General features: G+C 36.8%; 1 pseudogene; it reads right to left on the reverse strand.

Annotated features, from left to right (window-relative positions):
• Nucleotides 1–2,344: 2,344 nt before the first annotated feature.
• On the reverse strand, nt 2,345–23,663 carry LOC116116021 (annotated as a pseudogene).
• Between the last annotated feature and the right edge of the window lie 4,169 nt (nt 23,664–27,832).

Here is a 27,832-nt window from a genome sequence, read left to right on the forward strand (position 1 = left end):
TGTACATCGCGACGGCAATGACATACGCGTTTGGCGTCAATTGCATTGGTGCGATCCCGAAGTGATCCAGGACCAACCTGATGAAAGGATGAAAGGGAATCATCCCTCCACCCTTAAAGATCTCTTCGGAGATCGCGGCAAGGCCATCAGAAGGGCGCCGTGACGACCTGGTGTGGTCGAGGAACACCTCTGCACGGACGTCAAACTGCTTTTTTATCCTATTAAACTCTTCTTGGGTGAGAACCGAGAAGACATCAAGGGATGCGTCCTCGGAAACGTCCCGCGAGGACGAGCTGGCCGCTTCCTCGGGCCTGGACATTGACGGTTCCATTCTAGAGTCTGCAACACCGACAGACACGGTCATTTTAGCCTTCGTATTTTGTCCCGTGCGATAGCATGGGACAAATTCCTTAAACCCTAACAGTAACTCGAGCCACCACCCATGGCTCGAGTCCGACAACAGTGGCGCGCCTCTGGTGAAACACCAGGAGACCCAACGCCGTTGCCCGNGCACCGTGACGACCTGGTGTGGTCGAGGAACACCTCTGCGCGGATGTCAAACTGTTTTTTTATCCTATTAAACTCTTCTTGGGTAAGAACCGAGAAGACATCAAGGGATGCGTCCTCGGAAACATCCTGCGAGGATGAGCTGGCCGCTTCCTCGGGTCTGGATGTTGACGGTTCCATTCCAGAGTCTGCAACACCGACAGACACGGTCATTTTAGCCTTCGCATTTTGTCCCGTGCGGCGGCATGGGACAAATTCCTTAAACCCTAATAGTAACTCGAGCCGCCACCCACGGCTCGAGTCCGGCAACAGCGGCGTGCCTCTAGTGAAACACCAAGAGACCCAACGCCGTTGCCCACCAGCCAAACAAACAAAAAAAAAAAAAAAAAAAAAAAAAGAGGAAGAAGGAAAAGGATCCTACCTTCTGGGATGCGTGACCAAGGCCGAATCTTGTTTCAAATGTCTAAGAAGCGCCAATCGGAAAAGAAGAACTTCCGGTTTGCAAAGGCTTGTCACTCGAAGCAAAAAGGATTTTGGTGGCCTCATCTGAAAAATGTGAGCTTTTATATGGATTGCGAATCGACGGTTACTACCTCTCGGAATCGAAACGACAGCCTTCTCTCTCTCCCTGCATTTGATGCGCCCCATGTCGCATTAAATGCCGTGATGAGGGTAGTTGTTTCAAATGCGTCATGCAGTTATGGCTGTCAAAACGATGTCGGGTCAGCACACCACACATTTAATGCACCTGACAAACAGTGCAGCACGTGAAGAGCATATGACAGCGTGGATGCAGGTTCATTGAATCTCTCCAAGGCACGGAAAAGAGCGTCCGGCGAATCCAGGTCGCTAAAATGATGATTGTCAGGTCGTTTGGGTAAGAGTTGTGCTAGGTCGTGTTCGCAAAAGGTCCTGTCCCGAGCTTCTTCCATTCAAGTCAAAACTACTAGAACCTCAAATCGCGGCATGACTTAGTTTCCAAGGTTCGATCCTCAAACCTTAAAAACTAGGGGACTTCTGTTATGCTTGGGAAATCAAGGGCTGATGTGGAGTCACGTGGCGAAACGTGGCCTGCTCCCGTCAGAACGGTAAGCGCACGTCAGGCCTGCCAAGTGCCCTGGAGCTCCCACGTGTCCGCTCCCCTGCTCCAAATCGCGTGAAATCAGCTTGGGAAATGGGCAATGGGACGTAAAGTCAGATTATGTCCTAACATTCATACCAACCCAAGGATTGAATGATGATTACACGCATTCAACTGGGTATAAGAAGAGGAAGACCCCTTCATTAGGGGGATTCGATCATTTGACATAAAAAACTCTCTCTCTCTAAAAAGCTTTGTATTTACTTTTCAATCATTTGTAAGTCAGTCCGCTTTAGCGACCTGACCCACCATATCAATACAAATCAGTGGATGTAGGACTTGCTACCTTAGCATCCGAACCACTCTAAAAGCTCTCATTGCATTTATTTCATATTCATAATCCATATTCACGTGTGTTCCTTGTCCAATCAACGCTGCGCACGTGTCAATTAGTTGGTGCCTAAATCGTGCATCAACACAACTCAAATAAAGCAATGATCACTTAAATGAGAAAAGCAGCTCATCCAGAATGATTCTGCCAATAATAATCCACTAGACTTCAAGAGCCAGCATCTCCCCAAATCGCTTCCCTCTATAAAATTCCCTGCTCCACAAATCCTTCCCGCTACCTTTTATTCTTCGTGCTCTATTGTTGTAACTAAATTCAGCTCCCCAACCACTCAGCATTTGCCACTTGTCACTTTCCCATAAACCCAAAACCACCCTCCATCACGCTCAAAGCCTGACCTGAGTCCCTCAATCCTCTGTTTGCGCCCTTATTTTTCCTCCTATATACCAAGGTATTGATAGTCTCATCAGCTTCTTGATCAGTTCAGCCTCCAGGAATAGAGCCTTCTGTTGGGAGCTGGAAGCATTTTGCTTTGAAACAATAGCTTGGTTCTTCAAAACCTCATTCTCTGCTTCCTTATAGATCACTTCAACCTCCAGAGATTCAACTCTGGAGTTATGATCCACCTCTGATGATTCAGAACTCTTTAGCTTTGCCTCTGCTTCTGCTAACTTACTAGAATTTAAGGCAACTTCAGCGCTCAGATTGCATATAAGACTACCTTGTCCTGCAAAAAGGAGAGCATGAAATGGAAAGTTGAAAGAGAAGGGAAAAGACAGAAGAGAATGGACTAAGTATTAACCTGAACAATGGAAACTTCAGAAAGCATAGATTCCATCAACTCATCTAATGAATCATTTCTCAAATCCGTTATTCTAAGAGAGCCGAGCCTTTTAGAAAGCTCTAAAGCAGCAGCTGGATTCTCCAATATGTTCTGCAAACCTATCTGTTCCACTTAATGATCAAAATTTTCCCCAAGCCTAATGAGACACATGATGACCTCACTGCGGGACTTGGTGGCCTCCTGAGCTCCCTTCTTTCCAGCAGGAGTTTCTTTTTCAGGTCCTTCAAGCTTCTACGAGGAACCAAGTAGAGATTAAAATCTGTTTGCACGAATAATACCATGTAAATCTTATGATAGAAAACTTCAGACCTTGTAAATCTTATGATAGAAAACTTCTAGCAACCTGGGTTCTGCATAAGGATGAGACAACTCCACCTGCTCCAGAAATTTAGAATAAAGTAAAAATGTGAAGCACAAAGCCACAAACAGATTCACCAAAAAGCAGGAAAAGGCTCAACATCTTTAACAGTAACTTAAGAAATTGATCAGTATACTCACTTCATCCTTGATAGCATGATGAATTGCTACTTTGCCAGTTTCCAGACATTGTAATTCTGGCAGAGGAATGTCCAATACTTCATAGTACAATATATCAGAAGTCTGTCCAAGAACATGATGAGAAAAAGCGTAATATTATATTTTCCTTTAAATTTCAACATCCCAGATTAACTACGACCACGACTACTACCTGGTTGCAGTGAATCAGCATATCCACCAAATGATCAATGCCATGGTACTTATTAGGTTGAGGTTTGGGTTGCTGAGAGTAGCACTTATGTGACGTAAGCCTGATTTTGGATGCATCTTCCAAATTCAATTTCTGAGCTACTCTTTCTACAACATCATCATACGTAAAAACCTTTGACCTTGACATTCAAAACACAATTGCATTAGATACAATTACCCAGTAATGTATATATATACATAAAATAATGCACAATCAACAAAGATAAATCTGCAGTAAAATTACAGAATTCAACTTCATCTAATATTAAGCCTTTACCTGTCTAGACAAAAATCATCTTCCTTCACCTTTTCAAGAGATCGAAAGTGAACAACCACCTGTCACACAAAATCATGCAAAATTTAGCGAGGTTAAATGACGAGTTGATGAATACCGGTTAATTATAAAAACCATAAACACAATGTGTAGGGATGACAAGGAAGATGTTCACTACAAAAAAGCAATAATAAAACAAAATTAATATCAAAGAAAAGCTTAGTTTTTTGAATACAATAGGAACCATGGAGGTGTACTCGTCGATTATGCACATAGTCCAAAAATGAAGGAACATCTGGATAGCGATATTGTTCAGCACTTTCAACTGTATGAGATTTTTGAAAGCAAACAATATCTCCATCTTGAAGCTGCAACAGAGACAATGTCGGAGTTAAACATTATCATAGGGAAAACAAATCACACCATGTCTGTTATGCATAACATTTACCTAGCTAGCTCGAAATGTATATCTATAGTCAATGGGTTCGCACATCACACTGGGCTCAAACATAATTTCCTGAATATCAAAACATGAGTAAGTTACCATCCTCAAAATAATGCATAACCATGCAAATTTAAATATGCATGCTAACTGATTATCAAATAAACCAACATTCCAATACAACCTCTAGAATGGATTTAAACCACAAAATCCTGTAACTAGAGATCTCAGCTCTCCGACAACTCAACTCTTCATGGTCCACATTTTTAAAGGACAATATTAAAAGTCAACCCTTGTTAGCCAGACTGAAAAGAGGGCAGTTTCGTAAAACTGCAAATCTACAAAAGAGAGAACGGCGTCGTTTTGAGAAGAAGAAGAAAACTTTACTCTTTAGCTAATCGTCTAGCTGAGTTTCGTTTAAAATATCAGTTGCTTCTCTCTTCCTCTGTATATAAACAAGTGTATTTCTCTGAGAATAATAAGAAAAGATTCACACATTTTTCAGTTTTCTCTCTTTTAGTTTTTCAGTTTCACATGGTATCAGACGCTGAGACAAACGTCGACGGCAACGATCTGAGAAATTAATTCCTTTTCTTTCTCTTCTCCGCTTCAATGGAGAAAATGCAAAACGTTTCAGCTAATCCTCAGCTCTCAATTTTTTCGTCAAGTCTTCAGGTTGTCACTCCAAACTGACGAGAGATAGCTACACGATAATTACCGATTCTGGCGATCGCAAGTCCTCTTCGCTGTAGGAGCTCATGAACTCGAAGAGCATTTGACAGGTTTAATTCCCTGTCCAACTCCTTTTATAGCTCTGTTTCTTGTTCAATTGAGTTGAGTGATAGTAAAGCATCTGAACCCTAGATAAAGAAAAACTTAATCCAGCTTACGTAAACTGGAAACGAACTGACAAGTTTCTTGTCACTGGTTCTTGCCTCAATTTCTGAGTGCATGTTCACTCTTGTTGCAAAATGTAGTTTGCATCTGAAGTATGGTTTAAGCTAGAAGCTGATTTTGTAACTGAGTCAAAGGCCAGAGCCTTACATTTGAAGAATTTGCTTCAGATAACTCAAAAAGGCAATTTGAATATTCATGATTACGTTAAGAAATGAAAGGCATTGCTGAAAGCCTGTCTGCAAGTGGTCAAGTGATCTCAGATGAAGATCTTCTTCAACATTTTTTAGATGGTTTAGGTCCAGAATTTGACGCTGTTGTTGTCAATCTGACCTCCAGAGTAGAATCTAAGGTTGATCCGGTTACTTTGCAAGAGGCTCAGTTTTTGTTGCAAAAATATGAGTTGCGGCTTGATAGGTTTAATTCTGTGGAGTTTCATGGTGGTTCGGTCAATGTTGCTACTCTTGAAAATTCAAATGGTGGAAAAAATTCAGTGCCTATCAATGCTAAGGTTTCCTCTGCACCGATGGTACTTCTAACTTGATCACGAATAATCAGTCTCAACTGCAAGGCTTACCTAATCCTCCCATAGGTTCTCAGAGTTATCCTAGTTTAGTTTGAATGATCCTGGATCAAACTTTGGAAATTTTGGTGGAAATTCAACCATTATTACTCCTCAACAACTGTTTTTGGGAGAGGCAGAGGAAGAAACAATGGCGAGGCAAGCCTATTTGTCAAGTTTGCAGTAAGATCGGCCATATAGCGGCTCACTGTTATCCACGCTATAATTCTACTTACAGGTGTACTCCTCAAAGTAATATGTCAGGACAGGTGGTTCTAGTCCAGCCTTTTATAATGGATTTTATGGACCTCAGATTGGAAATCAGAGCATTATAATACTGCCAGAATATAGTTCTCATTCTGGAAGTCAGCTGTTGTTGGTCCTCATCTCAGTCAACTACAAATTCCAACTTACACAGTCAACAACAACACACCAATCTGCAAGGCACACCATTTTTTACTCATCCACAGCAAGGGTTTCATGTCCCTAGTCAGCAAAACTCCTACCAAAATACAATTCCTAAAGCTCCTAACCAAGCTTTTCTTGTGTCCCAACCAACCACCTTCCCCAAACCAGTACCCTCAAACACACATGACTGTTCCAGTTACTGCTCCGTTGATCCCGCTCGGTACATGGACTCAGGAGCTACTGACCATGTAACTCCTGATCCTACTCAACTAATTTCCAGCAGACCCTATGATGGAGTTGAGCAACTACAAGTTGGTAACGGTGAGTCTCTCCATATATCATATAGGTTCCACTTTAGTTTCCAATTCATTTCAATCTAAGTGTTTACATTTGCGTAATGTGTTGTGTGTTCCTAAATAACTAAAAATCTTCTAGTATTCTAGATTCACTAAAGATAATCAAGTAATGTGGAATTTGACTCTGATTGTTGTATTGTTAAGGACAAGGCTACCAAGGCAGTGTTACTGCAGGAGGACTTAAGGCTGGTCTGTACAATTGCAATACCTTCTTGCTTCTCCTCTGGTACACTTCTGGTGGTCTAGAAAAGTCAACTGCTTTGAGTTCTAGGTTTTGTCATACATTGTCTTCAAATAAGCCAGTAGTACTGATAATCAGTATAGTCTAGGTTGCCTCAGTCTATTAGTTCTTTGAATAACTTTCAAGATGATAATGTCAAGTGTAATAAACTGATAGCAGTCCAATGAATGCTATTGTTAATAATAATCATAGGATGCAAGGTTCACAATTATTTTGTAACACTCAAAGTCCTATATCATATGCAAATGATTGTACTCCGACTTCATTATAAAAACACAATGTTAGAACACTCTGGTTTAAATCTGATAATTCTGAGTCTGATATGTTTTGTTCTACTGCTGCTATTTCTGATGTTTCTGATATTTCTGCTAATAATAATAACATCTCTGATCTGGTTAATAATTCTGGCAGAATTTCAGATAATCTTCGACTTGATAATTATTCTAGTTGAACAAAAACTAATTCTGATTCTGTCTTGCATGTTGCTTCTTGTGGTTATACTAATGCACATTCTACATCTATGTTGAAAGATAATGAAAATTCTATGATTGATGTTAATGCAAATACTGATTCTATGAGATGATAATGAAAATTATGCTATGACAAAAGCCTTCTTGTTCACAATGCTGCCACAGTTTTTCAGGCTAGTAATACTAGGAACAATACACTGTCCCTTTGGCATAATGTTTAGGCCACCCACATACTGATGTATTAAGTAAAATCCTATCAAACATTCATCCAAAACCTTCAGAACCAGTCTCATCATAGGTTTTTGTGATGCATGCAAGTTAGGAAAACTACATAGAATCACTTTCCTAGTTCAACCTCTAGAGCTTCCAACCACTTGAAATATCATGTGACATTTGGGGACAGCACAGTAGCTTCCTTAGAAGGTTTCAAATATTACATTCATTTCATTGATGACTACAGTAGGTTTACCTGGATGTTTCCCTTAAGAACCAAAGCTGAAGTGCAGCCACCTTTATCAAATTTCACCATTTAGTTGAAAGACAACTTGGTTTTAAACTCAAAATTTACAGTTGACCAAGGAGGAGATATAGGGGTTTAATTCCTATCTTATCACTGGGAATCCAACTTAGACATTCTTGTGCCTATGTACACCAACAAAATGGGAGAAGTGAACGGAAGCTAGACATATAGCAGAAACAGGTTGACCTTATTAGCCATGATCTATGCCGTTACATTTTGGTGGTGTGCATTTGATACTGCTGTGTTTCTTATTAATAGAATGCCTAGCTCCATTTTGGATTTTGTGTCACCATATCAGGTTCTTTACAATAGAATTCCTGATATTCTGAGTAAAAATCTTTGGTTGTGCTTGTTTTCCTTTTTTGAGAATTTTCATAAACACAAGTTGAATTTTCATTCTTCTAAATGTGTTTTCCTGGGATACAGTTTAAGTCATAAAGGGTACAAATGTCTTAGAGAGGAAAAATTGTCATACTCCTAGTGTTCAGTTTAATGAACTAGAGTTTCTTTGCTACTGGTTTTAGTCAACCTGGTCTAGTTGTCTTCCTTCACTCAAAGCAGCAGTACCTCATAGCTCTTCTACTTGTTTTCCTTTTGTTTCTATTCCCTTCTCTAATGTACACCAGCAAAGTCTCCTCTGCAGTGGACTGTTCTGTTCATAATCCTTCTTCACAACTAACAAGTCAACTTCTAGTTCCTCATTTCAGAACATAATAACCTAGTCACAGTCCATCTATTCTAAACAGTCCTCAAAAACTCCACCTAACAACCCTGATACTATACTTCCTCATTACCTACTGTCATTTCATTTCTGTTCCACATACATTTCCATTAGAAATAGATCTATCTTGCTATCATCTTCCCAATTCCACAATTACAAAGCCTTCTATATCTTCACATTTTACCAGTCAGCTCAGAAACTCACTGATCACTCTCTTGTTGTTGACTTAACTCCTACAGTGCACACAAGCTGAAATTCCTACCCGTGCACCTGAAATCCTCATAATCAATCTACCAACCAGCCTTGATCACTAATACACATCTAGCTCACCAGATCCAAAACCAGCATTTACCCTCAACTAGCCTTACCCTGACCAGGTCTTTACCCATTCCACAGACCCTGTTTAAAAATGAAATACCTGCTCTTGTTGCTTCTGGTAAACACAATCACCCCGCAACCAGTCCCTTCAACCAACACCGACACCAGAACAAGATCAGCACCTCAACATCCCTTGCCTAGAGTCTGTCCAGCAACTAAAACCTCTGACTTTACACCTACAAACCAGTCTCTTAAACTAATACATCCATCACAGTCACCAAATCTGAAAACAACAACTCAATTCCACTGCCCTTACCTGGTCAAGTCTTCACCTGTTAAACCTGAACCTGGTACAGTTATTGAAGCTCTTACTGTGTATGAGTGGAAAAAGGCCATGCAAGATGAGTTCGATGCTTATTAAGAATGAAACTTGGAGCCTAGTTCCTCGGACTTTGATATGAACATAGTTGGAATAAGTGGGTGTTTCGAATAATCATGCTGATGGATCTCTTCAAAAGTATAAGTAGGTTGGTTGCAAAAGGATTTCAACAAACTCGGTTTAGATTATTTTGAAACCTTTAGCCCCGTTGTCAAAAAAGCAACAATTCGAATCATTTTCACATTGGTGTCACTTATGGTTGGGATATACAACAAGTGGATGTGAACAATGCCTTCCTTAATGGTCATTTGAATGAAACAGTCTATATGAAACACCTGAAGGGTTTGAAGTCTCTCACCTGTCTTCCCATGTTTGTAAACTAACAAGGCTCTCTATGGTCTTAAACAAGCCCCACGAGCCTGGTTTGACAAACTAAAACAAGCATGGTTCATAAGGGTTTTCAGAATTCAATATCTGATTCCAGCTTGTTCGTTCTCAAGGACAACTCTGAAATTTTATATGTTCTCAATATGTGGATGACTATTATAACTGGTTCCAGTTCATCTAAAATTCAGCAGCTTGTTCATGATTTAAACAGCCAATTTGCCTTAAAAACTCTTGGGGCTGTCACATATTTTTGGGCTTAGAAGCAACCAGGTCAGCTGTAGGTTTACACTTAAAACAAACTAAATATGTCCATGATTACTTGTCAAAACCAAGATGCAAGAGGCACATGACTGTCCTACTCCCATGGCAGCAGGCACCAAAATATTTGCAGCTGACAGTGAGTTGTTTAAAGACCCCAGTCTCTATAGAAGTACATTGGAGTCTACAATATGTTACTTTAACCAGGTGATATTAGTTTTACAGTGAATAAACTTAGTCAGTATCTTCAGGCTTACTGAACTACAATGGCAGGCGTGTAAAAGAGTTCTAAGGTACTTAAAGGTACTCAATTCCATGGTTTGCGTGTTAGACCACACGCCTCTCTTAGGTTGAATGTATACCAATGCAGATTGGGGAGGTAATTTAGATGATCGACGGTTACTAGTGATATTGTGTGTACCTAGGTCCTAATCTGGTTCAATGGAGTTCTCGTAAGCAAAAAGTAGTGGCATTATCATCTACAGAGGTGAATACAGAGCACTAGCCCAAACAGCAACTGAATTGGCCTGGTTGGACAGTTTATTTACTGAAATAGGGGTGTCTTTAAAAACATTGTCCTGTCATTTGGTGTGACAATGTGAGTGCTGGAGCTTTGGCATCAAATCCAGTTTTTCACGCAAGAACCAAACATATTGACATTGATACTCACTACATAGTGATCAAGTTCTTGCAAAAAAGGTTATTGTGCAAATGTTCCCACCAAACTTCAAATTGCTGATATTCGACAAAAGCACTTTCTATTAGTCAATTTCAGGTTTTGAAACACAAATTTGTGTTGTTGAGATCCCAAATTCAGAGAATAAAGTTGACAACAGTCCAGGATCATCTTAAATTCTTCAAGCAGTGTAAAATTCTGCAACACTGAAAACAGAAGAATCAGAGAATCTACTGTATGTTGAACTTCTAGTGTGTGGTTGTTGATGTTGTTTGTGGTGTGATGAAATGAATGCTAGTAGTAAGAATTGATATTGCAGTATATGCAGAAGCATCGAACATATCAAATGTGCTGTGTTACTGTTTTGAGCAGGTGTTTGTAGCATGTTGAGATTTTTTTTTACTTGATGGTTGTGTATGGAATATGAAGTATGGAGATAAGTGTTGAATTGAAATGTTGAATTGAAGTGATGGTTGCATTATTAGTATATAGTTGATGCACTGAGATAAGTGCAGAGGTATGAAGAAGATGAAGTATTGAATGAGAAGGAGGTGAAATGTTGAATGAAAATGCTTTGTAAATGGGATGTTTTGCAGAAGCAGATGCAATCCAGTAATGTGATGATGAAAATTCTGTAGTAAGTTGGTAAAGTTGAATTCTGGAGTGATGTTTTTTTTTTTGCAAAGCAGATGCAATGTTGAATTCTGCTTCTGGTGTTGATGAATTTTATTTGAAGTGTTGAATATGAAGGAGGTGAAGTGTTGAATTCTGGATGTGATGTTTTTGCAAAAGCAGATACAATGTTGAATTCTGCTTCTGGTGAGCAGAAACAAATGCAGAGAATTCTGCTTCTGAAACAAATGCAGAGAATTCTGCTTCTGGTGTTGATGAATTATATTTGAAGTGTTGAATATGAAGGAGGTGAAGTGTTGAATTCTGGATGTGATGTTTTTTGCAAAAGCAGATGCAATGTTGAATTCTGCTTCTGGTATGCAGAAGCAAATGCAGTGTTATTAAAAGTGCAGGAAATGCAGATAAAGTGCAGGTAATGCAGAAAATTTTTGAAAGCCAACAAACTGAAGCCTAGAAGAAAATTCAGTAGAAAATGGTGAAGAATTCAGTAACCATAGTGCAGTCTGAGGGGGAATGTTAGCCAGACTGAAAAGAGGGCAGTTTCGTAAAACTGCAAATCTACAAAAGAGAGAACGGCGTCGTTTTGAGAAGAAGAAGAAAACTTTACTCTTTAGCTAATCGTCTAGCTGAGTTTCGTTTAAAATATCAGTTGCTTCTCTCTTCCTCTGTATATAAACAAGTGTATTTCTCTGAGAATAATAAGAAAAGATTCACACATTTTTCAGTTTTCTCTCTTTTAGTTTTTCAGTTTCACAACCCTTAATACATCAGTCACTCCAAATAACCAAGCATGGAGAGACAGACAAGTGGACCTAAAACGAGTTGCATACCAGCAAGTACCCTAAACACTCTAGGGCAGAGAGCACCAAATTATCATAATTTCATGCTCACAGGCAAGGATGACATTGGCTTCAAGTCCAAGCATAACTAAAAGAAATCATCTCCAAAAAATAAGAAACAATATAAGTCTCTAAGGGGCCACAAACTATTAGCACACCTAAACTTTAAATTTCATAAAGCGGTGTGATTAACTACTCCTAACATATATCATTTTAAGAAACACTGAAGTTGCTTTTTTTTTTTTTTTTTTTTAATTGAAGGCCATTTTTTCTTGAGAGAATTTTGAGTACTTGGATCCTTTTTCTTTCCAAATACAATACTAAATAATTTTGCATTAACTATTCAATAAGTAAAATAGAAAATAAGTGTGAAATACTATAGCAATCCACTCCTTAGTCACAAAAATTGAAGAGAAGCCTATCCTTTTTGCAGCTTTACTAATAAAGTAATGGACTAAGAAATTCTTAAACCACTCAGCTTAAGTTCGCCACCGTTCATTTAAGGCTTCTCATGAAGGATAAGCAATAGGAAACGGACCTCATAGAGTTTGATTTCTTCATCAGGATCATAGCCAACCATTTTATTTAGTTTTGCCAAATATTCCATTGGATTACCAGTACTCTTCACAAAAAGCCTCCCAGTGTTAGACAAACGGTATTTGTCCAAGCTAAAATTGCATGTAAAGAGTAGAGTTTAGCTTGACTGGGGCTGTTAGACAAGCGATGACGTTTTAGAAAAGTTAAAGTGTCATCGTTTTTATGTTGAAATAATCAGCTATTAAAGCTGACTTGTAACACTGTTCACTCTATCGAAATATTAAGAAAAGTTCTAATCCCTCTTTTCTCTCTGTTTTGCTCTCAAATCCCTAACTCTCATATGGTATCAGAGCTTCCTTGACTAACGTAAATGGCAAAAAAATCTGATAGCTCTAATTCAACCGACAACATTGACAGAATGTTTCACAACTCTGTCAAAAATTCTTTTAATCTCACTTCCTCAACTATTTCCTCTAGTCTCCAAGTTATTAATCAACTTACTTTAGACAATTACAGATTCTGGTATTCTCAAGTACTTTTTGCAGTAGGAGCTCACAAATTGGAAGATCATTTAACAGGTTTGGTTCCCTGTCCAGCTCCTTTAATTCCTAGCAATTTCGATAGTTCTAAAGATACTGCTAATGGTCAAAATGTTGAGTTGTTTTCTAAAGAAAAGATCAATCCAGCTTACACTCAATGGAAACGAACTGATAATTTCTTGTGAGCTGGTTGTTAGCTTCGATATCTGAGAATATGTTTAGAACTGTTTCTAAATGTCAGTACTCCACTGAAATTTGGTTTGTTCTTGAAAAATAATTCATTACAGACTCCAAAGCTAGGGCTTTACATTTAAAGAATTAACTTCAGAATACTAGCAAAGACAATCTTAGTATAAGTGAATATGTTAGAAAGATGAAAGGAATTTCTGACAGTTTGTCAGCTAGTGGACAAATTATTTCTAAGGAAGATTTGCTCCAATATATCTTAGATGGACTAGGTCTAGAATATGACGCTATTGTTGTAAACCTCACCTCAAGAATAGAATCTAGATCTGACATAGTCTCCTTGCAAGAAGCTCAATTTCTATTGCAAAAGTACGAAATCAGGTTGGACAAGTTCAATTCAGTAGACTTTCAAAATAGCTCAGCTCACATTGTAGATACAATAAAAACCAGTTCCACATCTGTGCCTAGTAATCATACTCAGCATGTCACCCCTGGTTTTGCTAATGTGTCTCATAGTCTTGATCCATCCTTAAACATATTAGGAAGTCATAAACTACATGGCAACTACCCTGTTGCTACTGGACAGATAGGCCAGTCCATGTTTAGTTCTCAATTTTGTCAGCAAGGTTATCCTAATACCAATAGTGGTTTTGGATCTAGTTTTGGAAACAACTTTGGAAGTTATAGACCTTATTTCAATAATTTTGGAAGAGGTAGAGGCAGATCCAATGGAAGAGGTAAACCGGTTTGTCAGGTTTGCAATAAGACTGGACATATTGCCATACAGTGCTATCACAGGTACAATTCAGCTTATAATGGATAGATGCAAGACACTGGTTATCAGAATTTTTACAATAATGGTAATTTGCAGTCCACTGGTCCATAGAACTTCTACACTAATCCTGGTATTTCACATCAAGGTTATGGTGTGTTCAATGTGCCAAGTCATCAGGATCCGAATTTTAGTCGAGCATCCAGCTCTTCTAATTTTTTTACTCCATCTCAGCAAGGTTTTGGACATGTTACCTTTCCACAGAATTATTCTCATGCTAGCAGTTCTGGACATGTACCATCTCAAGCATCAGTTCAAGCTCATTTTGATGCTCAAACTGTTCAGAATACCAATTATGTTACTGATTATGGTCATATTCCCAATTCATCTAACCATGGAGCTCAACCTGTTATGGTGAATCAGAACAGTGGTCTATCTGTTTATAAAGCTTCATCGTCCACTTCACAGGATCCTACCTGGTACATGGACTCATGAGCAACTGACCATGTTACATCTGACCTCACTCAGTTAAACATCAGCAAGGACTATGATGGATCAGATCAACTCCAAGTAGGTAGTGGTGAGTTCCTTCACATTACACACACTGGTTTTACTTCTTTGCATAGTATTTTGCAGAATAAATGTTTACATTTAAAACATGTTCTTTGTGTTCCTAGAATAACCAAAAACTTACTTAGCATATCAAAATTCACTAAAGACAATAATGTTGTAGTTGAATTTAATGCTGATTCTTGCATTGTTAAGGACAAAGTCACCAGAGCAACGTTACTGCAAGGAGAACTTAGAGCAGGCTTATATCAACTGAATCTTTCCCCACAATTACGTTCATATTCACCTTCTTGCTTAAAGTCATCGATTTCACCTCAGAATTGTTCCTATAATGTCAACCTGACTTCTGAACCTTTAAATGAGTCTCATACTTGTACCATCAATAAAGATGTTGTTATAGTGATACATGATAGTTTAAATGGTCATTATAAATAGTATGCAGAATGCTACTACACCTTGTACTAATAACTCTACATCTTGTACTGAAAATTCTGTTTCATCCTATTCATCTTGTGTTAATAAAAATAATGATGTTTCAGTTTCAGTTTGTGTTGATATAGCTTTAGTTGCATCTGATAATTCTGTTTCACCTTGTGTTAGTGAAGATTTCATTGCATCTGATAACTCCTTAGTTGACTTTAATAGTAATAATACTTCACTACCATCTATTCAAGTTGTTCATAAACACAATGATGATGCTATGCTATGGCATATGAGGTTAGGACATCCACACTTAGCAACCTTGCAAAAGGTTTTAATAAGTATGATAGCAAATGACTCCCTAATCACCAAACCTAAACTACCAATTCCCTTTTGTGATGCTTGCCATTTAGGGAAAATGCATCAAAACACCTTTCCTACTTCACATTCTAGAGCTAGTGCACCTCTTGAACTTGTTTATAGTGATATATGGGGTCCTGCTCCATTGATTTCCACAAAAGGTTTTAGGTATTATTTACACTTTATAGATGATTACAATAGATTCACCTGGTTATTCCTTCTTAGGACAAAGGCTGAAGTCAAATCTATATTTGTAAAATTCCGTCATCTAGCAGAAAGACAGTTTAATTGTAAATTGAAATGCCTTCAGCCTTATCAATGTGGTGGGGACTGGTTTCATATCTCACCACTGAAGGCATTCAATTCAAATATTCTTGCTCCTATGTGTATCAGCAAAATGGTCGTACTAATAGAAAACATAGGCACATTGTTGAAACAGGCTTTACTCTCTTTGCTCATGCATCTATGCCTTTAGATTTTTGGTGGCTTGCTTTTGAATCTGCTGCATTCCTCATTAATAGAATGCCTTCACCAGTAATCGATAATCCGTCTCCTTATCAGTTGTTGTTTAAGACAGTTCCTATTTATTCAACACTGAAAATGTTTGGTTGTGCATGTTTTCCTTTTGTTGAAACTTTCAATAGGCATAAATTTAGTTTCCACTCTTCAAAATGTGTCTTTGTAGGGTACAGTTTAGTTCACAAAGGCTATAAGTGTCTCACATCTGATGGTAAAATCATTGTTACACCTAGTGTTAAATTCAATGAATCCAATTTCCCTTTTTCCACTGGTTCTAAGTATCCTAACCTGTCCACACTTTCTCCTTCAGACCAGAATCAGTCTTCCTGTTTTTCTGAACAATTTTCTAGTTTACCCTTTCGGTCTATAGCTTCTTCTGAGTCTCTTGCAGTAAAGTGCTCTGTACCTAAGTTCTCTATAGCAACTGGTAAGCAAAATTCCTCTACAACTTCTCCATTTCCTTTCTCTCATAACACAGTTCCCATATAACCTGTATTATCTTCATCTCACTCACCCACACTCTCTTCTACACCTTTTACAACTGATACTCCATCTAACATTAATCCATCATCATCTAATCACCACAAACTATTCCTTCAGACAAGGTTATTCCCATCTGCTCTATTGAGGTTGATCTGTGTCCATCTCAGTATGCTGATAAAACTGAAACATCATATTCTATTCTTAATGTGCACCCCATGATGACAAGAGCAAAAACAAAGAGCAAAACATCTTATCCTATAGTTTTTACAGCTGTTAGTTCTCCTGTGACTGAACCAGCATCAGTTTCTGAAGCTCTTAGCTTGCCAGAATGGAAACAAGCCTTGCAGATTGAATATGATGCTTTAATTGCCAATAATACCTGGACTCTTGTTCCCTTTACTTCAAATATGCATGTTATGGGAAATAAATGGGTTTTTAGAGTCAAATATCATGCTAATGGCACCTTACAAAAGTTTAAAGCAAGATTAGTTGCAAAGGGTTTCCAACAAACTGCTGGATTGGATTATTTTGAGACCTTTATTCCAGTCATAAAACCCTCAACCATTAGGATTATTTTTACCCTTGCTACAACATACAATTGGGATATACAACAAGTGGATGTCAATAATGCTTTCTTGAATGGTGAGCTTAATGAAGTAGTATATATGGAACAACCTTCTGGTTTTGTTGATCAGCATAGAGTTTCTCATGTTTGCAAGCTGAATAGGCCTTGTATGGTCTTAAACAAGCTCCTAGAGCCTGGTTTGACAAGTTAAAAGTAGCTCTGATCAGTAAAGGTTTTCACAATTCAGTATCTGATTCTAGTCTCTTTGTGCATAAGGAAAATCATCAGGTTACATATGTCTTAATCTATGTTGATGATATTCTTCTTACTGGATCAAACATTGATTTTGTTCATCAATTAGTGAAAGAGTTGAATGATAAATTTGCTTTGAAACCACTTGGTTCCTTACATTAGTTCCTGGGTCTTGAGGTCACTAGAAATGCAGTTGGTATTCATCTAAAGCAAACTAAATACGCTATTGATTTGTTGCTTAAAAACAAAATGCTTGAAGCCAATCCTTGTTCTACTCCCATGGCCTTTGGTACTAAATTGTTTCCTGAAGATAGTCCACTGTTTGACAATCCTAGTTTGTTTTGAAGCACTATAGGAGCCTTGCAATACTTGCTTCTTACTAGACCTGATATTAGTTTTTCAGTCAATAAACTCAGTCAATTCGTTCAAGCTCCCACTGACTTGCAATGGCAAGCATGTAAGAGGATTTTAAGGTATCTTAAAGGTATAGTCAGCCATGGTTTGCTCTTTAGACTAGCAACTAGTTTAAACATAGAATGTTATGCTGATGCAGATTGGGGAAGTAGTATTGCAGATAGGAAATCCACCAGTGGATATTGTGTATTTTTGGGGCCTAATTTGATTCAATGGAGCTCTAAAAAATAGAGAGTGGTTGCCTTGTCATCTACTGAATTAGAATATAGGGCATTGGCACAAACAGCTACTGAAGTAGCTTGGTTACAAAGTTTATTTTCTGAATTGGGTCTAACATTTGACAAATCTCCAGCTGTTTGGTGTGATAATGTTAGTGCAGGGGCATTGGCAGCAAATCCAATTTTTCATGCCTGGACAAAGCATATTGAGATTGATGCGCATTATATCCGTGAACAAGTTCTAGCCAAGAAACTTGTAGTTCAATATGTTCCCTTCAAGTTACAAATTGCAGATATTTTAACAAAAGCTTTGTCCATTTCTCAATTTCTTACTTTGAAGCAGAAATTGAATGTTGTTGATCAAGTTTGTTGAGAGAGAAATGCAGAAAGTGCTGATATTCAGGAACTAAAAACTTTAGCTGCTTGAGCTGAAGCTTGCTGTAGTTTACATCGTCCCTCAAGCTGAAGTTTAAGCATTCAATCCAAGCATATTTTTGTAAAAAAAAAAAAAAAAAAAAATAGTTCGCCACGAGCTTATGTATTTGCATGAGACGAGCTGCTTGTAGCAACTAGTTTGCCATGAGCTTCTGCATTTGCATGAGACAAGTTGCTTGTAGCAACCAGTTCGCCACGAGCTGCTGCATTTGCATGAGACGAGCTGCAACCAGTTCACCACAAGCTTCTGCATTTGCATGAGACGAGCTGCTTATAGCAACTAGTTTGCCACGAGCTGCTGCATTTGCATGAGACGAGCTGCTTGTAGCAACCAGTTCGCCACGAGCTGCTGCATTTGCATGAGACGAGCTAATGTTGGACTGCTCTAATAATAATTAAAAAAAAAATTGTAATCATTTGTTATGTTCCTGATCATCCCTCTCTCTGAAGTTTGCAGCTTGCCCATCATCTTGTTATGAGGTGTTGGTATCTTTTTATGAGATGTTGGTATCTTGTTATGAGGTGTTGGTCTTAGTGGCAAGTTTTATTTGATAGGGGCTGTTAAGACGCATTTTTTTATCAAGATGAAAGATGAAACTGTAAATGCAGTTTAGCTTGACTGGGGCTGTTAGACAAACGGTATTTGTCCAAGCTAAAACTGCATGTAGAGAGTAGAGTTTAGCTTGACTGGGCCTGTTAGACAAACGGTGACGTTTTAGAAAGGTTAAAGTGTAGTCGTTTTTATGTTGAAATAATCAGCTATTAAAGCTGACTTGTAACACTGTTCACTCTATCGAAATATTAAGAAAAGTTCTAATCCCTCTTTTCTCTCTGTTTTTGCTCTCAAATCCCTAACATTCATACCCAGCATAGCTTATCATAGAAAAATAATCTCTAAATCAAATGGAGTTATTCCAGAAGAGGAAAAAAAAAATACACTCACAGACACAAATATACAATAGAAAACAACAAAGTACCATAGCTCTTCTTTCTCAGGGTCATAAAGCTTGAAAAAAAGTAATATATCTTCCTTTGTCTTGCCAGGTGGAGCAATAGGCCGTAAATCCTGAACATAAAATACAAACGTAAAAAACATTTATTTTGATTGGTAAGCAACTCTAAATTAAATGTTTTTGAGGGCTGTTTAGCTTCAGGTATTTTTGGTATTATCATAACAGTACAGATAGATATAGAAATCAGCATATCGACTTTATACTAGTAGCCTCACAGAGGGATGTTACTATCCTGCTAGTGGACACCTGCCCACATGTATCCACTACTTTTTATCAATATAATTTCCATATTTCTTTAAAAGTAATAGAAATAACATTAATGAGATCACTTAAAATATGATGATAGTTCAAGGAAGAAACCAGAAAGCCTAAATAGGAAGGAAAGAATTACCAGTCCACGCTCTACTTCCAAGAACAACTTCAACTCCGCATTATGAACCTTATTTGATGCTCCCTCAGTTGCCCAACCTAAAATACCAAGATAAAAAAAAAAAAAAAAAAAATGAAACTGGGCAATGCATATCTTCACATCCTCAGGCACTAAAACCACTAAAACAAGTGCCCAATTTATATAGTAAAACCATTTGGAATAATGACCCCCAACGGCAAAATGGAAGGAGACATTGCCAGAGCTGATGACAATTCGATACAATATTGCAGAAATAAAACATAATGCTGGAGATAAGCAACATCAATTATCTCATAACAAATGCATAGCAAAATTGAAATGTATATTTTCATGTAGAAAACCTAAAACATAAAAACTATAGATTTGTGACAGCTACCACAAAGTGTTGTACCATTAGCAAGAGCAGAAAAAAAATACACTGGATGGGAATTAGCACATACACTGAAACGGATGGTCAAAATCATAATGCTGAATAAATGAAGAACAATGATCATAACAATTAACTGGTTCTTCCAAGGAAACATATAGATATTAATTCACAAGGAAATTACAAATCATATAGGCTTACATATTTGCCTAATATAGACAATTGCAAGCAACATATTAGCAATGGCCCAAAAGAAGAATGTTTGTTATAATTATTACATCACAATGAGTCCCTTGAACAAACTTTGGCGTTGCCCGAAACTAAAAAAACCTACCAAAAAACTCTTGAAACAGTAACTATAGGCTAGTAATAGCAAGCAGAACTACTTATAGTTTGTGTTTCCTCCAAAGGTGTCAACGGCTGATTAGGGCGGTATGTATGGTTCTGGCGCTTTGCCCAAAGCCAAAAACCGCTGAAGTTGCACTGGAATACTAAACTCTTTAGCAACCTCTTGCTGCACACACAATCCATCACATCAAGTCTGTAATACCCCGTATTTTTTGTACAGAATTTTATTAAATTTTATTTTGTGATTTTGGGGGTAAAGTGTTATATTTTGAAAGTTTTAGGAGAACAAAGTAATAGCTGAAACAACTGAGGACTAAAGTGAAATTTATCAGATATTTTGATTAATAGTGATTTATCAAGAAAAGAAGAAGGGAGAAGAAGGGAACCACGGGGAGAAGAAGAAGAGAAGAAAGAAAAGAGAGGGAAGAGAGAAAGAAAAGAGAGAAAGAAGATAGAAAGGAAGAAGGGAGAGAACGTAGAGAGAGAGGAGTAGAGAACGATGAAGGTGGTTGGAAAAGTACCCGTCAGTGAACAAAACTCCAATGATCGGAAAGAGTGGAGGAAGATCAAGAATATGAGAGATGAGTAAAGCTTAAAATTTCCCTCTTTGATGAGTTTTAGTTCAATTAATTTGTGTTGTTCATAATTGAGTACAATGGCATTAGATTGAATTAAAATAGGAAGATTGATTTCAATAATTTTATGTGGTTGGAAGGTACATGCTATTCCTAAACAAAAATGGGTTAAAGATGTGATTTTTTATATAAGTGTTTATTGTGCAAAATCTGTCCATGTAGGAATCCAAAAATTGTTTACATGTTTTGGGTTTTTGGTTGAAGCTGAATTTTGGATATCTTGTTTGTAGGCTTCTTGCGGAGTGTTGAGAAATTTATTTCACTCAAAGACTCTAAGGATTAAATTTTATATGAATTTTTGAAGTTGCCTTGTCAATTCTAGAATTTTCGTTTTCTGCAGAGCGTGTATTTTCGGAAAATGATTTGATGCATCTATTCTTATCCAAATTGAGTGATTTTAAATTCTTGTGAATCATATATTTATCTAGTTTAATTCTGGAGAGTTTCGTGAGGTTTATATTAAGGGTTGAATTGTTATTAATTTTACAAATTAGTAACCTCAATTCTGGAAACAGTTGGCAGATTTGAATGAGTTGAAAGAAAATTCTGTTTTAAATAGTTACTGATTCTAGAATGACTTGAGAAAATTATGGGAACAACTTATGTGTCTCTCGAAGGTCCATCAAAATTATGGCTTAAAATGATGAATACAATTTTTATGAAAAATCTGAGAGTGACCAATTCGGTTATGAAACGGTTTTGTTAAAGAAGAAACTAGGTTAATCTTTTGGTGTGTGTGAAGTGTCCAATGAATTTAATAATGATTATTGGATTTTGTATCTAGGGAGGCAAGCGGGGGGCATTGTTAGAGGATTTCAATCTTTTTTGGCTTAAGGGTCAAGCTCCAAAATGGTGAGTGGAAAATCCAAACCCTAACTTTCATTTTGAAATAATTGTTTGTTATAAACTTCAAATGCTAATGTTATTGGTTTATATGAGAAATTGAGTATTTTTTTTTTTTTGGAAAATTGTTGTTGATAATATAAAAATTGGGCCAAGGTGTTATTATGAAATCATGTTGAAAACTTGCATTTTAGCCTTATACTGCACATGAGAATTTAATGTTATGTTATATGTTTTCTTGATGAATGAAGGCGTGAAATTTATGTAAAATGGTGAGTTAAAGATATGTATATTGATGATAGTAGTTTTCAATACTCATCCCCCTCATGACATTGATTTGATTCTACGCATGCGTATGATATGATTTTACAGGCCCAACTGGGTCGAAGGCCCGAGCGAGGTAGATATCGTTACACAAGATTTTGCCGACGCAAGTGGGTCGAAGGCTCGAGCGAGATAGATATCGCTAGACATGATTTTGCGTGGGTTGAAGGCCTAAGCGAGGCAGATATCGCTAGACATGATTTTGTCAGCCCAAGTGGGTCGAAGGCCCGAGCAAGGCAGATATCATTAGACAGGATATGATTGTGTCGACCCGAGCGGTGCATGGTCTCGCGGGGTCGAAGGCTTGAGCGGTAACCAATTCTGTCTAGCAGGATGGATCTAGTGGTTCAAACCGTGTGATGTTAGATCTTGTCAGGTTGGAAAGATTTACGCCTGGGTACTAGTTGGATGAGAGTTTTCACATGTGATTGAGAAATGGTTTGGGTATGTATATCTATATCACGAATTTAAAATGAAAATTGATAAATGCAAGTGCTATCTGTATATGAAAACGGTTTTCAGAAAGAAGGTTTTTTTTTTTTTGCATTGAGAGATTTCAGCATTGGTTATGAAAGATGGTCGATATTATAAAATGTGTTTATGGAAATGAGATTTTATGAGCATGAATGTTTTATTGCATATTGAAATATTTTATTTCATACTAACCTATTCTCCACTCACTAAGCATTATAGCTCACCTTTTGTTTTTAAATGTTTCTTTTCTACCCCCACCAAGCCAAGAGGAGTGAACCTCACTCAAGGTTGAGTCACACGACTTCATTTCATCATATGTGTCATAATTTTGTTTGATTTTCCACTGCAAAGTTTATGTCTCTTCATCATATATTTATTTCATGTTTTGGATTGTAAAATATATTTAAAAAAAAAAATGATACTATACATTTCATTTTGTAAAAATTCAGTTACATTTGTTTATTTACAAATGATGTTATAATTATTTGTGAGAAACAAAAAGGAGTGCCTGTAATTTTTTTTAGTTAGAAGAGTTTTATGATGTTTTAATTCATAAATATGTTTTATAGTTTTCTCACATGATACGTCTCGATCACCCGAGTCTCATGAGTGTGCTCGAGGCCTTTGGGATAGAGAGGGTCGGGACGGTTCATGTCAAAGTCACTGATTCAATACATTGAAAAACCACACTAATGCAACATATAGAAAGTGAGAGAGGTAGAAATGGAGGAGTGTAACTTCACCGAAATAAAAACATCACAATTGCTAGTAGAAACACATTAGATACTCCAAAATGATGGGACCTTGAAGAGGTAAAAATGTATCTGCTTTTGAATATGAAAATTCCTGACTTTGTCATGATCCACAAGATCAAAATATATATGCCTTCCAATTTGTTCCACAAGGTCCTCATCTCGTGCAACCTAGAGATATCATATAACTACTAGGAAGATGTGCTCAACTAGGTGTTGATTTTAACTATAATCAATAAATTTAGTAGTAACTAAAACAAAGATTGAGAGGACCAACCTTTATAATTCTATAAAGGTGTGCCTCCGCCTTTTCTTTCTTCAACCTCTCCTGGGAAAAATCCATAATGTATGGCAACGTGTTTCGCAGCCGAGACAATGAATTGAAACCAAAAGGAGTAGTCAATTACATTATACTGAGAGAGAGCAAAGGAGATCACCAGAAGGTGGTCGAAAAATCACGAGACACAAAGAGGTGGAGTCTTTTATTATATTAGTTGTTTCTCATTTGAAAAATGCAGTTGCACCTGGCTGGACGTGCTAATGTTACTGGCCAGCAGTAAATATTAATTGCCTGGGAGAAGAAAATGGTGGCATGAAAGAAACACACAATGATTAGCCATAATAAGTACACTCAAATTATGCCTGTTCTCTTATTGCTTCGTAATTTAGATAAATCATGAAATGTTAAAATAATGATCTAATTTTGCTTCGCAAGCTTGGCTTGAAACTGGAGCCCTGCCAAACACTACAATCTTTGAGAAGTGAGAAACAACGGTCTTTGGTCATGTAGGTGACCGTGAGGAGGCTCAATCCCCAAATCTGTGGGAACAAATCATATGAACGATCCAGCTAAACCCTCATGGGTGTCAAGGACTCAACCACAAACACTATATTTCATTTAAATGGGAATGGAAAATCCATAGCATAGCAGTATAGATCTTTTAATATTTCTTATGGTCTGTTGCTTATCTGATTTAACACATTCCACTGCTAAGATGGAAAGGAATGATCAAAAAAATTCATATCTTACAAGAAATAAAAACAGAAATCAGAATGAAATTTATGTATGTACATGCGCACAATCTTATTAAAGTTTGAAAGGCCAGAAAGTGAAAATCTCAGTTGAGGAAAATGAGCAAATAATTTAATCTTAACAGTATATGTAATTCTTTCAATTAATAAAACAAACATATACATAAGAGAGAGTATTTGCATAATTACAATTTCAAGCTGCACATCCAACCTTCAGAATTTCTGTTGCTGCATTACATTCATAGACCAAATATAAAAGCTGAGAGAGTCTAATGGTTGAAGCTACAATAACTCTATTTACTTAAAGTGCCAGCAAACAAATGATTCAACTTACATAGAATTTAAAATGAAATTCTTGAAGAAGATGCTTAAGAATAAAGCATTAATATTCTTAAATTGACCCCAACACAAGCAAATAGATCTATATCTAAACTAAAGGTAAATATTCCTAAAGACTAAAGCAATTAATAAAATTCCTGGCAAGAAGGAAAGTATATAATATTCTTAAACCTCTTCTCCACCAAAACATGTATTATAGATCATAAAAGAAAACTTATGCCATATGAATAACTCTTTCAACATTTTGGTATCAATAAATGATGGAAATCTATACATGCTTTCTGTAGGACACAAATGCTGCCTGTATTAAAGTGAATACAAGTAGGAGAAGAATGACAGCAAAACTTGCAGAAATGGCAGTCCATGGGTCTATAGCAATACGCATTCAGATCTTCAACAAGAGAAGAAAAGTAGAAATAATAAGAATCAAAAGTAGCATGTTCTACAAGTTTATGAAAAAAGAGCTGACACTCGTTTCACTATCCCCAAGTAGATTTTCAATAATTTCTTGTCGAACAAGCAATTCCACATCCTTGGGAGTGTTAACAAGATAATTCATTAAGATAACATAGTCACATAAGAAATTATAATTACATATGTCATTGGGCTACATATACTGAGTTGTGGAATTTCCAAATATTCCATCACAGAATTTATTAATTTATTTTTAGTTTTTGTAACAAATTTTTAATAAGTATTTATTGAAATTTAGTTATTCATTTTAAAAATTAATTTTAACATAAATTTAAATTTGTGATTAAAAAATTAAAAATTAATGAAAAAGAAGCATTTATTAACACTAAGAATATTAAAAAGAATTTAAAAAATAATGTATTCCATGATATTTTGGACTCTTTCTTGAGCACAACCATAATCTTTTTTTAATTTTAGTCCTCTCCTTATGTTTGGCTCTTCTTTTGGGAGAACGAGGCAGTACTAAAATTTGTCCCACTGCACTCTCCTTATTTAGTCTCAACCATAAATTGATGGTTCTTATTTCTTAAAAATCTTTTTGTATGATGAAATAAAATCAGAAAAAATAATATAAACGTAAAATTGTTTGAAATATTTAAATTAATTTTCTTGGATTTGTTTATATTATTAATCATATATATGTTTATATTGAAAAAATGAAGATTATTATAAACACTTACTGGGTCATTTATCTTTTGTTTCTTTGACTTTGGCATGTTGGTGTTTTCACATCGTCCTTTATTATGACCCAATTTTCCATATATTCCACTAGTGGTTGTCAATTTCTTTCCTTCATCTTTGTCATTCTTCTTTGTCCTTCTTCAACCATCTACTACCTTTGTCGATCACCCTTTGTACACTATGAGGTATCGAAGTGTTCCATTTTTCAGCCTCAACTCTTCTCTCATCAATCCTTTGCATAGTCATGGTCCCTATCATCTCAAGCATGCTCATAATTGGTAAGGTCCTGGATTCATTGAGCCTAGCATTCCAAGATTCTGACATATTGTTAGTCATGTGATCGACCTTCAATTCAGGATTGAATGCATGCTTGGATCACTGCCTTATTGGGATCTTCCTGAGGTAGTTTTGGATCACTGCCTTATTGGGATCTTCCTGAGGTAGTTAAATGCATTGATGTTAATGGTCCTAATCCATGGCTTTGTTGAAGTTCAGCATCAAAGGTAGCTGGGGCCACCGTAGCCGGAAGCCTTCTCGTACCATCTTTAGAAGTCAATGAATCCATCTCTGCAGAATACTATGGGGTCAAGATGTTTGTTCAGAAATAAAGATTTCCTTCGCTGAATACAAGGACCCTTACCTAATTCTTAACAGTTGAAACAAAATTATCTCAAATCGTTGTTTTAACATTTAACTCACATGGACCAGATAGATAAAACCAAGAGATAGGCAAAGTGAAGTGACTAGAACCAAGATAGATAATCAGATATAAGCTGCATCACACCTATAGCATGTGAAGTTACCACTTGACCAAAAAGCATAATCTGATATATAAGAGTTCGGCATAAATATTTAAGTCTAACAAAAACAAATTTAGTGTTCTCAACTTCTGAGACTTCCCTAGGAAACAAGCTTGGGATCTAAACTACGGAAAAGTTACAAAAAAAAAAAAAAAGGAGAAACTAAGAGGCATCAAGAAATAAAACAAACAGGAGAAGAACAGATGAATTTTGTTCTGTAAAGCAGAAAAGTGTAAACATCCAGGATTCCCCAAAAGCAAAGGGCCAGAGTACTCACACTCCCATCTCTATCCCAGAACAAACTTATTTTTTCATTAATCCTTGACAAAATTTGAACATTTAATTCCCCAAAATAAGTACCAATCTATGCTCTCTCTAGTCAAAACAGAAGGCCTGCTCCTCATAAACAGAATTGAAACAAAAAATCTACTCTTAATATGTAAAAATATTCCACTCCATACCCACCCAAAAAAAAAAAAAAAAACTCTTAATATGTAAAAATATTCCACTCCATACCCACCCAAAAAAAAAAAAAAAAAAAAAATTGCATTCAACATAGTAATATCTCAAGTTTCTAAAATAAAAGTTAATATCCAAAGCTGGGAAGAGCAAAATCTCTAAAACAAATTATATTCCTAAGAAAGCAAGAACATAAACACCTTAGCCAGAAAGCTAAATTGTAACACTTAAAACCTGAGATGTTACATGCACTTGCAACAAATTAATAACTCTTAAATGTTACAAAACATTGCATTGCTACAAAAATGAAAGCACTGAAGAGAGGCATATAAACCAAAGCTATAATATTTGATGCAGATACCAAAAGCAAACTCAAAAGGCATCAACTTTAAACTAATAATATTGGACAATATTAAAGTTGAAAATGAAGATCACGTGCAGCTGCAAATCACCACTACTTTACAAAAGGGCCCTCGGCACATTTCAAATGAGAAGGGGTGGTCATGGTCTGCATTATAATTTAATATTCAGTAATTTTGTTGCTGAGTTGTACAAAGATTAGTGGTAGAGTTAGTTATTCTTTGTTTCTTTGAGAATCATCTGTACAGAAGGCATATTTAGGCTATTTTTTGTACTCGTTTTACAATACAATACAATATACTCAATTGAGGAATTCTCCAGCCAAACACTGGTATTCTCCTTTCCCGAAGATTTTCTTGTGCCCTGT

The sequence above is a fragment of the Pistacia vera genome, unplaced genomic scaffold (assembly GCF_008641045.1).
Source record: "Pistacia vera cultivar Batoury unplaced genomic scaffold, PisVer_v2 Contig76, whole genome shotgun sequence".
Classification (NCBI taxonomy): domain Eukaryota; kingdom Viridiplantae; phylum Streptophyta; class Magnoliopsida; order Sapindales; family Anacardiaceae; genus Pistacia; species Pistacia vera.